General features: G+C 39.6%; 3 protein-coding genes across 3 annotated transcripts in view; 1 reads left to right on the top strand and 2 right to left on the bottom strand.

Annotated features, from left to right (window-relative positions):
* The window catches only part of LOC124254114 (Fanconi anemia group D2 protein-like), a 48,954-nt gene extending 48,543 nt beyond the window's left edge, over positions 1-411 (bottom strand). The window contains 1 exon segment of the mRNA XM_046687991.1: positions 332-411. The gene's annotated coding sequence lies outside the window, so the exon portion shown is untranslated.
* The window catches only part of LOC124254108, a 46,355-nt gene that overhangs the window by 1,315 nt on the left and 31,154 nt on the right, over positions 1-13,886 (bottom strand). The window lies entirely within an intron of this gene.
* The window catches only part of LOC124254110 (mucin-5AC-like), a 76,778-nt gene continuing 65,879 nt past the window's right edge, over positions 2,988-13,886 (top strand). Inside the window, exon 1 of the mRNA XM_046687985.1 lies at positions 2,988-3,119. The gene's annotated coding sequence lies outside the window, so the exon portion shown is untranslated. The remainder of the gene's footprint in view (positions 3,120-13,886) is intronic.

Raw genomic sequence — 13,886 nt, 5'->3', positions numbered from 1 at the left:
CAACGAAGATGCTCGTAGCAAATCAAAGGCCTAAACCAATCAGCGCTGTGGCAAGCTGCGCCCGGTAAACTGCATTGTTATACTGCCTTGTACTGATCACCTTTTGTTGGTAAGGTAACAATGTATGACTGACAGCAGAGGGTTGTGTTGAGCTGTCCACCATATATGAGCTTGCCCGGTAACTTACGATCAGCTGCAATGGGCGCTTAAGTTTAGACGGTGTGTGGGATCCCTCCTACAGATCTATGAGCATCGTTAAAGGATTTATGTTCATGATAACGGTTTCAAAATACATTGGCGAAGATTACAGTTGGAATGTCATCAAACTTACTCTTTATATTTACACACGCTGTGTCACCGGAAAGTGTCTATTTCACTAGTGTTGAATTCTTATTTCCCGCCATGTTTGTTTACGAAACACTTGCTATAGTATACCCCTAACAACTAATAATTTAAGAGCAACTTCGCCAGTCTTCTGTTGGTATGTATGAAGCGCTCGTTACAGCTCAAGTGAACAAACGTCGAAAATGGCTGCTATAGTTGTTTGTTAGTGGTAGATGAGGTATACTTTATTAGTGAAGATCGATGCACTTTTGAATCCTCTCAGTATACGGACGACATTGTACCAAACCAAAACGGAACCGGAACGGAAATTGATACACCTAAACCGACAAAGTATTTACGTAGCTAAAATATAATTTATGCTATTCAAAAGGCATTTATCAATAAAAAATACACTCTCTGCTAGTTAGGAGAAATTAAGAAGTTTTTGTGAAAGTATTCTGATACAAAACGCTAAGTTTACAAAATATTGCATAGCATTATTTGCAGATTCATATAGATCTATACCCTTTTTAAAACATGTAACAGTAGTATTTGTGTACAGTGTGCGAAATAGTTTCCACATTCTGTTAGCCAGTCGGGCTAGCTATGCCTGAAAGTTACGAGCCCACAAAATAATTCACTTGCTCGAAATTTGAATGTCGACACGGGTTTCATCATCAAGCTGCTAATACGATGAACATTTTTATCAGGCCATAATCGTGCATGATTTAAAAATGTATTATAACTTAACAAGTCGGAGAGAGTGATATATTTACAAAATGATCCCGTGAACATTCACTAGTCAGTCGGGCCTGTAACTGTGGAGATTTACTGGCCTGACTGGATTTGTTCTAGCAACGGGCTAGCGGGTCAGTGTCTATTTCGCACACTGTTTGTGTAATCACTATATTCATCATGATACATGCAATTTTAGAAAAAAAAGTCAAATGTAACATATTTGTAAAATAATAATTTAGCTACAGTAATGTTCTCAGTGTACGTGTATTTATATGCAGCGCTGATGTTACATGCCCTGTACCTGTATAATTGGCCGGTGGTCCCTTTACCTGAATAAAGCATGATATTTTTTAGGAACACTTTTTAGCAAAGTAGAATTTCTAGTACGGTTTGGGATTGAGTCCCATTCAGGACTTTCAGAGGTGGCACCTGATCGCTCACACACAGTCAGCCATATAACACGTCACATTTTACCATTTCCTATAAGACATTGTGTGTTTACAGTTTTCGGTCCATCCTGGTTCCCGGGCCTCTCATTAGTTTATATAGATATATACTAATGATCGAGAGGCCCGGGAACCAGGAAGTGAAGTCCTTTTCTGGTGTCCCCCGCCGTGATATTGTTGGAAAATTGCTAAATGCGGCGTTAAACTAAACTCACTCACTCGGATTGTCAGAGTATGAGTTTTAGAATAAATGTATGACTGAAATAAATTCATTTAACAAAATTCTAACACATTTAATTGAAATGTTACTATATTTAATGGTCAGAGCGTACTTCAATAAACACATATCATGACAATTAAACAAAGAGTCATTATCGATAAACCCCAAAGTTACATTATACAGACCCAAAGTCGATAACTCGATGGTAGACGATACCGATACTGTCTCCAAAGTTGATTTCAATATTATCGACGCAAACGCAAGTATCATCTATTATGATGAAAGTATTTTCTACGTGAAAGTATCTTCTACCAGTAAATATCATCTACGTACATGATAATTGTCTCTGGTTCCTGGTTCCCCCTCGCGGTCAACGATCACTGTCTTCACTGCCCTTGTTCTCTGATTCTCATCTGTCTACATGCGCTGGGTGGACCGTGTGCTCAAACCAATCAAACCAATTATCGTCGGAACACCTGAATGTCTCAGTACCAATTAAGCAATCAAGCTTATCCACGAGCAAGCTTATAACAAACAATGGTGGTCGTGATCAGTCAATTACTTTCAATATTACTCTCGTCCAAATTGACTAACAGTGGTCCGTTTGGACCAGAGAAACCACAAACTCGGCTGGTCCGTTTATATTTGCCAGTTACCTTAGTCTTTATTTTATTGTAAGATTTGACTTTAGAAAAAGCTTGACACCTGCCTAAAAATGCTTTATCTTTCGTTTATCAGCGAGTAGGTGTGTGGGTAATGGGAATTCTTCTTTATTTTGAGTAGAGTTTATATAATGACTACTTAATCAATAACTGGCATGTTTGATTTAATTCATATTCAACGAAGCGAAAAATTCAAACCACGTGTCTTGACACTGAGGGGTTTTCACAACGACAATATGTCCTTTCTGTTTTAAAGTAAATATTTTGCCATTACCTGTTTCCCTCAGTACATTGAATTACTCAACCTACGTGTGTAACATAAAAACTCCAAGAGCAAAAGATGAACAATAGAGTAAAAGAGATGGAATCGATCATTCAAACCAGGGAGACTATATAATGTAGAGTATCCCTGTTCAAACCAATAGTCCCGTAAAAATCAACAGAAGACTTTGAAATCATTTTTTTACATAAGTAGTTTTGCTGAAAGCAGTATTATTTAAAACCTTTCTGGGAAGTACCTCCAGCCAATGATTACTCAGTACGATGACCTCACCTTTGAACTTTCAGGTCACAACAAGAAATGTCAGCATGCGGGAAAAGATTCTTGTTCGCCTTGAAAATATTTTGAAATGTTATCTATTTCTTGAGCTTTTCGAAGCAAATTGACGCCCTGTGCGTATATGCTCTCATCATCTCCATACTGCACTGAATGAAAAGACTTGTCAAGGGGTAAGTTATATTTATCAAGAAAACACTTGTTGACAGCACAAAGTTTCTGACACAGAGTTTTCTCCGAGTCATGTGGTATATAAGTGATTATGTTTTCGTTTGTTTTTTTAATGTAGGGCTTTGATTCAGTCTTTTGTGGGAACCTTAACTGAGTCATATATTTTCCTAGCATGTGATGTCTTTGTAGTTTATCTTTACCCAGAGACATGAAATCAGTGCAAAACTTCAAGCACTAAACTTAACTCGTTCAAAAGCATTCATGCAGCCTTTCCCTGTTTGTAAATATAATTCTTTATAATTCAGATAGACACTGTTTTCAAAAATATATAAGCTTATCAGTGCAGTCATTTGTAGATTGTATCGAAATTTGTGTAGGTATAACTGGGATGCTTGACAACCTTCACAAGAGCCATCGTTCATATAAATTTATGAATGTAAATTTAAATGTCGGATGAGGTATAATTAGGAGCACCTATATAGTGATATGTGTTGTTAATGCCACTCTCAGCACTGCTGTGGCAATATGACAACATCCTATAGATAATAAAAATATGAAGCAGGCCCTAAAGTAGTCATCATCATCATCATCATCATCATCATCATCATCATCATCATCCCTCACTTATCCTGATGCAAGTTTAGGCTGAAATGTGAAATACCCTTGGGCTACAGATTTTAAGACTTAACAAACATCATGTTAGATAAATGATATTAATTCACAAAACAATTTGCATTTGGTTGTTGTGTTAAATTTTCTCCAAACCATATTGCCAAATATTTTTTTTTAACAACTGTACATGTTTAGGATGCTTCCAAGAGAGCAGGCATTCTCCTCACCACTTTGGATCCACCAGTTTACCCAGTCCACAAATTTACAGATACTGATCAATGAAGTCGCTTCACTGTGAGGATAAGTTAGTCTGTCTCACAGTCCCTGAACCACAATATTTTCCATTCCGCCTATCCCTTTCTACAAACCCATGAAGGTCCGATTACAATATTGATCTTCAGTAACCCATGCTTGTCGTAAGAGACGACTAACGGTATCGGGTGGTCAGGCTCGCTGACATGTCATCGATTCCCAATTGCGCAGATCGATGCTCATGCTGTTGATCATTGGATTGTATGGCCCAGACTTGATTATTTACAGATTGGCGCCAAATAGCTGGAATATTGCTGAGTGCGGCGTAAAACTAAACTCACTCACTCCCTTCCTGCAATGCTGAAGCCCTAAATATAGCAAGTCTAGATTTCCACAGGTTCAATAATCTCACTTCCCACTGGGGCTCCTTATCAATTTAAAAGGAATTGTTTGTTTCTATCAAAAGTATATATATTCAGAGACTAAGCATTAGTCTAAGGACAAGTATATGTTACTGAGTATTCTAACCCAGGGCCCCACCAGGGCAATTAAAAAAATGTTATCTGGGCCATCTTTTTGAAAACATAGCCAGTTTGTAGTTCAAGAAAGTGCTTTTCCCTTTCATTGCTGGAATTTACGTTTTTATATGTTTTTCAGAAAATTAACCAATAACAGCATGTGTTAATACATCCCAAATCCCAAGTGTAAATGCAGATTGGGCTCCAGATTAACATATCAAGTTACTTCTTCAGCTTCAACACCCGGGATGAATCATCCATCCACTTTCTCAATGTCTGGAGATTATCAGATAAGCCTAGCCACTCTCAAGTGCTCTCTTTACAAGGGTTCAGCTAATGCTCATTCCTACAACATGTGTGAGGTCCCTATATGTGATAGGAGAGATGCTGATTCATATGTTTGAGGGCTTGTTTCCATAACAAGGATGTTGTGTGTTTGCTGAGTGAGCAGGTCTGTAGCGGATATAATGTGGAGGTGGAATGTGTGTGTGTGCTGGATCCCAGACACTGGCTACTTGATATCAATGGACATACAGGGATTTACACAACGCGAATTCCTGCGTCCTATACGCATGAACATTGACAATGGACGCAACCAAATTTATTAGCGCGTCCACAAGGACTCAGAAAAAAGTCCAAATACTTTTTGTAAAAATTCCAATCAAGTGACAATAAGTTATCATTGAGTTTGCTACTAGCTGGGTTATGGTATTATTTACAATTTAATTACTGTAACAATGTGCTGATCATGATACACAATACAATAACAGTATTAGTAATAATATTAGTTTGTCATACAGACCCTGAAGCAAATATATCCAAGAAAGCCCACGCAAGTCTAGAAAATGTGGCAAGTCTAGATTTCCTCAGCTTCTGAAAATGAAGAAAGTCTCAAGGCTCCTTTTCATTATTTTTTTTATTTTTTTTACTATGAACTTTTTTCAGTAAAATATGTTCATTTCAGAGACAAGTTGTTAGTCTATAATAATATTTAAGTGTCTGGGACCCCCATTTTGTAGTCCAGGACCCCTGAAAATTAAATTAAGAGTATGAGTCTCAGGGACCCTCAAATACAGGACTCCATGTAAATCCCTGGACATGTCTACTGTAGGTACTGTAGGTTAATGTAGCATGTGCTGGTCAGTTTGGAATGTGGCTTGATACTGTTCCAGTGGACATTCAGTATGTCCTCTCAATAGTCCTGTATGTTTTACTCTTGGTTCTGGGATGGTGGAGTAGCCTTATGGTTAAAGTGTTTGCTCGTCACACTGAAGACCTGGGTTTGATTCCCCATATGGGTACAATGTGTGAAGCCCATTTCTGGTGTTCCCCACCTTTTATTGCTGGAATATTTGCCAAAAGCTGCGTAAAACTACCCTCACTCACTCACTCACTCACGCTATCTCTCTTTCTCTCATTCTCACTCACTCACTCACTCACTCACTCACCCTCACTCATCACTCACTCACTCACTCACTCACTCACTCACTCACTCACTCACTCACTCACTCACTCACTCACTCACTCAGAACTAACAGAAGGCCAAAGTCTTTTATAGGAATTTCAAATTTTGAAGACCATAAAGGCATGAAAGAGTTTATGCATAATAACGTCTGTATTTTTTATGACAACATTTCAGGGATACTTATTTATCCCTTTATCACTGAATGAAAAATAAGAGCAGCTAGGAAAAGATTCATTTTAAATGCCTGCAACCAAATAAGATATATAGCATCCTCATCTTCTGACAGTTACTTGATTCATAAGTTGATAACTTAATCATCTCTGATTGGGCATGAGATAAGTGTGGATAATACAATGAGGCCTTGATTACAGCTCAGCCCAACAGAGGCTGTTATGTAATGTCAGTGCCTGTAGGCAGTGATTAGGCCGCTACTATCTGGCTGTGTAATTGATTTAGATAGCATCGTCAGTGCCTGCTGTAGGGTTACATCTTCATCCATTGACCCCCTTTCTTCAGCTTCATTGCTTAACTGGATGTTAAAGTGACCAAAAAATATGTTAGAGATTTTCTAATTAAATGACCATTTCTTTTCGAAATGAAAGTGAGGATAATTGGGTTTTTAAAAAATCTTTCATTCTTTTTCCCAACAAACTGTTCCAGAAATTTGTGTACTTTCAGTGAATGATGGATCAAAATCTGATAATTTAGATTTAAATGAATTTCATTGACAATAGATTTATATTCAGGCTAGGTTCTTTTTGTTTCTGAGTTTAACGATATGTTTCTTTGAAACAGAGCTTCAGTTTTTTACAGGTCCTTGTGAGAATTATAGTTATAAGTTGATTTATTGATAATAGATGATAAATCTGTATTAAGAAAAGAAAGATGTTGAGTTCTGAACCTGGTCAGGGCCTCCAGTCCAATTTCTCTTACTCCTGTTATTTCCACCATTGTGTTATTATGTACATTGTGGCGTGTGTATGTATATTCGGCTCTCCCTTGCAGAAACTATTTTAATCCTTCCTGAATTGTCTCCAGATCATCATAAATCCAGATGATGAGTAGATTCTGGTGGTAAGAATAGCTTATCTTGGACTACAAATATGTTCATTTTGCTCTGGGAAAACACTTAGTGTCGGTCAGCCTGCCATTCCTCATCTCAGTCTTACAGTCAATATCATTTATGATTTGTTAAATCAACAATTAATCACCAAAATTGTCAGAATATCTTTATGCTTCTATTTAATAGTCGATATGGGAACATACGCTAAGGGAGATAAGTTTAATGTGTGATGGGACTGTGGTTCAGCTGTGATATGGCTCCACCATGCAGTGTGGGCCGGTGATTGTGGACAGTAGAGGGTGATTGTGGACAGTGCATGGGCTGTCTGTATCTGTGTCCAGGAGCACAGACAGACGGAAATGACCCTTGTCCAGATCTGGAGATTACTGACCATTCAGGATGTTAATCACCTACTTGTCATGTACCAGAAATTACACTTTGGAAATAAATCCTTGGAAGATACAAAATGAAGACACTGGCATTTTGTGCCACACACAAGTATGCGGACTAATGCTTAGTTACTTATAATATGTAAATATGATAGAAACAAATAACCATTGTATTTGAAAAGGAGCACCAGTGAGATGTGAGATTCAGTCTGACCTTGATGAAGATCTAGACTTGCTTCATTTAGATAATGTGTTACAGAGAGTCACTAAAAATATTTTAAAATTGATAGAAACCAATAACCATTCAAACTGAATAGGAGCCCCAGTGAAATGGGAGTTTCAGGGTCTGATCTTGATGAAAATCTAGACTTGCTTCATCTTGATAATTTATTAGAGAGGGTCACTAAAAATATGTTGAAAAATGATAGAAACCAATAACCATTTAAATTGAAAAGGAGCCCAAGTGAAATGGGAGAATCAGAGGCATATCCTGATGAAAGTCTAGACTTGCTTCATTTAGATACTGTATTACAGAGATGGCAGGGCAAGGGAAATTAATACGGTTCAGGGATAGAAGGCAGACTATGGAACATGGAACTCGTTGACATTTGTACTGGTTTGTCAGAACAATTGACTTTTGTATTCGTCGAGTATAAAAAAAATAGGTGAAGTTGATGTTGTGAACTGAAAGGATGAATGTTTAAGTAGAATCAGTCATGTGGTTTTAATTATGCCAAAAGCTTGTATTACCAAACTTTGGTTCATTTGGTTCATCTGATGCCTAGAGAACATTGTGGACATATGATATATATAATAATCATGATGATAATAAGGCATTGTGGAGCGCAGTAGGGCAGTGGTAAGGTGTCTGCCTATCACGCTGAAGGTCCAGGTTCGATCCCCGGTGGAGGCACCTCAGTTCGGGTCCTGAGGTGGGTACATTTGCGTAGTATCCTTGGACAAGATACTTAGATCCACATTGTCTCAGTTCACCCAGCTGTAAAATATGTACCCGTGAGGACTTGCTGGCAATGTGAGTGTTTAGTTCATTGCGCCTAACAGGCAGCATGGCTGTATGATCCCCAGGGAGTTGAAAAAGTATCGGGAAGTACAAAAGTGTCTTATGACCGGAGATAGTAATGTACATTGCGCCGTGAGCTGGCAATGTTCCTGGATATGAGCGCCATATAAGCGGACTATTACTATTACATTGTAATTGAGTTAAAGCTGTTACCACCCCGTCATATAGCTGGAAAATTGTTGAGTATGTCATTAAACGTAAAGCTGTTAGCACCCTGTCATATACATAGTAGCGGGAAAATTGCTGTGTGTCATTAAGCACCAGACACGTAAAGCTGGTGCAATACACCATTTTATTGCTGTGATGGAATTTGAAATATGAATCCCCCAAAAAGACTAACGGAACAATGTCTTTACAATGTCTTTAGCAATATGTATAATGACATGCAGGTGTCAGAGGTATGAAACAGAGATTTTATTTTGATAACTGCTTGTAATTCTAGAATAATTGGGTTAGAATATTGATCTTCAGTAACCCATGCTTGTCGTAAGAGGCGACTAACGGGATCGGGTGGTCAAGCTTGCTGACTTGGTTGACACATGCCATCGGTTCCCAATCGCACAGAACGATGCTCATGCAGTTGATAACTGGATTGTCTGGTCCAGACTCGATTATTTACAGACCGCCGCCATAAAGCTGGAATATTGTTGAGTGCGGCGTAAAACTAAACTCACTCACTCTTCATGAGCTTTTCAATGGTTTATCTCATAGTTGATGGTGTATCCTCACTCCAGAACAGCACTATCTGTGGTGCTCATATTATCAATCACTGTTTTGGCCAGTCCAGGCTTGAATGTTTACATTGTGAATATTTCACCACCATAGCAGCAATATACTGGGCCAGCTGACAACAACTCAACATTTACTCACTGTAGGCTCAGTTCAGAGCCCAAGTGTTCCATCACTGGCTAAGTATGTGAGTATGGTTTTACGCCGCTGTCAGCAATTTCCCAGCAGTATTACAACAGAAGATGCCAGAAATGGGCTTCACATATTCCATCAGTGTATGAAATAAGCCAGAAACACAGCCAGACATCAGGGCTGGTAACTTCAAAATGTTACAGACCGCCTCCGTGGTGTAGTGGTTAGAGCATCCGCCCGGCGAGCGGAAGGTCGCGGGTTCGATCCCCGACCGCGTCATACCAAATGACGTTAAAATATGGTACTTGTTGGTCCCTGCCTGGCTCTCGGCATTAATGGGTACAACAAGGACTGGTTGGCTCGGAGTCAGTATACTGTGTCTGAGTGGGGTATTCATGCTTCACTGCAGCATGGTATCTCAGTGGGCTAGCACTATAAAACCAGCTTCAGTCTGGGCTAGTACAAGCAGCCGCACATACACATACACACGCATGCACGTCGTCATATTAGTGAAATATTCTCAAGCACGATGTTAAACCCAATTTCACCTCACCTCACCTCACCTCAAAATGTTACCAGCCCAAATGTAATTTAACCAGACCTGACACCAAGATGTGGTGAATTTACTCAGATGTATGGGACATATACATGTTTTACCAGAGCATTGGGCTTGCTAGCTTTAAATTTTGACCCTCCGTCAGAAATCTAGCCTGTCTTGGGCAGTCGGACAGGCCTTATTTCATACACTGATTCCAGCAATATCATTACTGGGGACCCCAGAAATGGGCTTCACACTTTGTACTGACATGGAGAATTGAACCCAAGTTTTGGTATGACGAGTGAATGCTATAACCACTAGCCTCCCAACCGCATCTCATTGACTGAAATATCCATTTTTCTGCACGATATTATATCTTGAATACTAGTATCTTTATGATTGAAAGAATCGAGATACAACACATTGGACAATTGATGATACTGAATTTTCAGCCCTGCAAACTTCTTCCTGTAAATATGGAAACCAGTTCTTACCCAGAACTTCAGTTGCGTGCAAAAAAAATCAAACAAATATTTCCAATCTATTCACTGTTTAGAGTTATAAACATCTGCTGTTTGAACATGCTAATTAAGGTTCATTCCGGTCGGTTATTGTGTGTACACAAGTAGTTTCCCTCCGTCCAGCCTTCCACAATAGCCACAAACATTGCTCCATTTCAACAAGAAACATACCAAATGCTAAGAAAAATTTGAGGCAATATTTGAGTTCCTCGAAAACTGCAATGAGGGAGTGTGCTGTTGTAAGCATTATCCACAAATCCCGCCGCAAATAGAAATGGCGAAAAACTACTAAATCTCTACATAGCTGAATTTAATTTTGGCTGATATAGCCTCCGCTTGGCCTGTCATTAAACAGCTAAGGAATAAAACATGCATTGTTAATTCGCTTTGAATTTGGGAGTGCAAATAGCGGTGTTTAGTCAGGAGATTACAACATTAGAATGGGAGGATGAGGGTGTTCTGGGTCTGTGAACCTCCCGTGGAACTCCAACACTGTTTGTTTGTGTCTGCGTTCTGTGACTTGCTGACAGTCAAAATGGTGTCGGGATGCATACCTATCAATATTTATTCGAGCACTGGAAGACCCAGGGCATCCACAAAGCTATCCTAATACCCCTGTAAGTCTATGTAGAGAGGAATATCTGAGGAACTCTCCATAATTTTAAAATAATTGAGCCGAGGTCTGGCAGGGGATGAGGCTCATTATTTAAAGGATGGAGTGTTACGAGGATATTCCCCTACTAAATGATATTTTGCATGATTTGGTATAACGTGTCTTAATACATTTCCTATATCCTAGTGCAGGAGTGTGATATCAATACTTCAAAATTATCATGAAAATGTATGAGATATTTTACAATAATAACTGTTAGAAGTAGCCCCTGATTAAGAGACTGTTGCTTGTTCCCGCTTAACATGTACACTGCATGTGAGTGAGTGAGTGAGTGAGTATGGTTTTACTCTGTTTTTAGAAATATTCCAACTATGGCAGTGGATACCATGGGCTTCACACTTTGTACCCATGTAGTGCTGTCCTGAAAACTACTCATGATTTCTGCAGGATGAGAGGAACCTGACCTGAAGTAGCAGGGTCATGCATGTTTGTTGTGAGTCTGATGACCTTGCTAGGGTGGAGGTCGACCTGGGAAAAGTTCCCTTGATCCTGGGGCAGACTGACACCATATGGATAAATAAATTGTACTTCGACACTTTAACCTGGAAATAAACATGTTTGAGACCTAAGCCTGGCATCTACTGCCCCTAAATATGTCTACACAGGATGTCAATTAAGGCAGACAGTTGTAGTGTAAAAATATGGTGATCTTTTTGGCACGTCCTGAATCGAGGGAGTCAACATGAAAAGCTGATGTTTTCGCAATTTTTAGTTAGTAGTAGCACAAAGTTGTAGCTCCAATACTGTAACACCGAGTTACGACAGTCGTAGCTCTCACTTTGTGACATAGACTTACATTAATTATAGCACAGAGACAGTTGTAGCTCTCAGATTGTGACATAGACTTACGATAGTGTAGCCGAAAGACAGTGGTAGTTCCTGTCCTGTAACACCGAGTTACGATTGTTGTAGCACAAAGAGAGCTGTAGCTCTTACACTGTGACATAGACTTACGTTAGTCGTAGGCAAAGACAGTGGCAGCTCCCATACTGTAACACCGAGTTTTGATAATTGTAGCACAAAGATTGCTGTAGCTCTTACACTGTGACATAGACTTACGTTAGTCATAGCCAAAGACAGTGGTAGCTCCCATACTGTAACACCGAGTTATGATAATTGTAGCACAAAGACAGTGGTAGCTCCCATACTGTAACCCCGAGTTACGATAATTGTAGCACAAAGACAGTGGTAGCTCCCATACTGTAACCCGAAGTTACGATAATTGTAGCACAAAGACAGTGGTAGCTCCCATACTGTAACCCCGAGTTACGATAATTGTAGCACAAAGACAGTGGTAGCTCCCATATGGTAACATCGAGTTACGATAATTGTAGCACAAAGAGAGCTGTAGCTCTGATACAATGATTTACGATATCTTTGCGCTATGATCGCATTAAAGATTGAGGTCCTGGTGCTGATCCCGCAGAATTACTCCTTCTCTCAACACACCTTAGTAGCCACAGACAAATGCTCCTACGACTGACATGCCCCTCCCACAGAATTATGTTTTCTGTCCAAACACTGTCCCTTCCGAAATACACCCTGCTATCACTGACATACTTCACCCACAAAATTAACCCTTCTGTCCACACCATCACCCACAAACACACCCCTGCCGTAACTGACACCCTCAGGATTAACCCTTCTGTCCACGCCCGATCAACCCACAGACACACCCTTGCTGTAACTGACACCCTCAGGATTAACCCTTCTGTCCACGCCCGATCAACCCACAGACACATCCCTGCTGTAACTGACACCCTCAGGATTAACCCTTCTGTCCACGCCCGATCAACCCACAGACACATCCCTGCTGTAACTGACACCCTCAGGATTAACCCTTCTGTCCACGCCCGATCAACCTACAGACACATCCCTGCTGTAACTGACACCCTCAGGATTAACCCTTCTGTCCACGCCAGATCAACCCACAGACACACCCTCCTTATAATGGCTGACCCACAGCATAATGTCAATGACTGAGTGAGTGTGATTTTATGCCGCTCTTAGCAAGAGTCCAGCAATATTGCAGCAGGGGACTCCAGAAATGCCAGGGCTTCAAACATTGTGCAGATTTGGTGAATCAAACCACGGTCCGTTTCACAAAGCTCTCATAAGCCTAAGATCTCGTAACTTTTCTCGTAGCATTCATATCTCCTATAGTGTAACAGACTTACGACAGTCGTAGCGCTACGATAGCTTTGTGAAACAGAGCCCTGGATCTTTGGCGTGACGAGAGATCGCTTTAACCACTAGACTAAACCACGCCCATACAACAGAAGGATTTACATGTTTCACTAGCAAGCTGCTAGGGACATTCTTGAGGTGAATGGTCCAGCATGAACACTACAAGACCAAATGAACACTGCAAGACCAAATGAACACTACAAGACCAAATGAACACTACAAGACCAAATGAACACTACAAGACCAAATGACCACTACAAGACCAAATGAACACTACAAGACCAAATGAACACTGCAAGACCAAATGACCAATGGCAGAAGGTTAGACACTAAATGTAAACTCGTAAAATTCTGTAACACCTCTTTCTCTTTTTCCATTTGTTATCATTTTTTTTTGAGTGGCACATAATAACATCAAGTATTAACATGACGTTAGATATCAAATATTCAATGACACAAAATTTATAGTAGTCAATTCTAGAAGTTATAATTAGCTTTCCTGAACATTTTGAAAGGACTTTGTATAATTCTACAAATAATTTTTGAAGAGTTTATGCAAGAACTGAAAAGTTAGTATATGTTATGTGAGTTTGCATTTATGTATTTATA

This window comes from Haliotis rubra, unplaced genomic scaffold, assembly GCF_003918875.1.
Source record: "Haliotis rubra isolate DU_JTF1 unplaced genomic scaffold, ASM391887v1 Scf564, whole genome shotgun sequence".
In the NCBI taxonomy this organism is placed as follows: domain Eukaryota; kingdom Metazoa; phylum Mollusca; class Gastropoda; order Lepetellida; family Haliotidae; genus Haliotis; species Haliotis rubra.
This window is presented reverse-complemented; position numbering and strand designations above follow the sequence as displayed.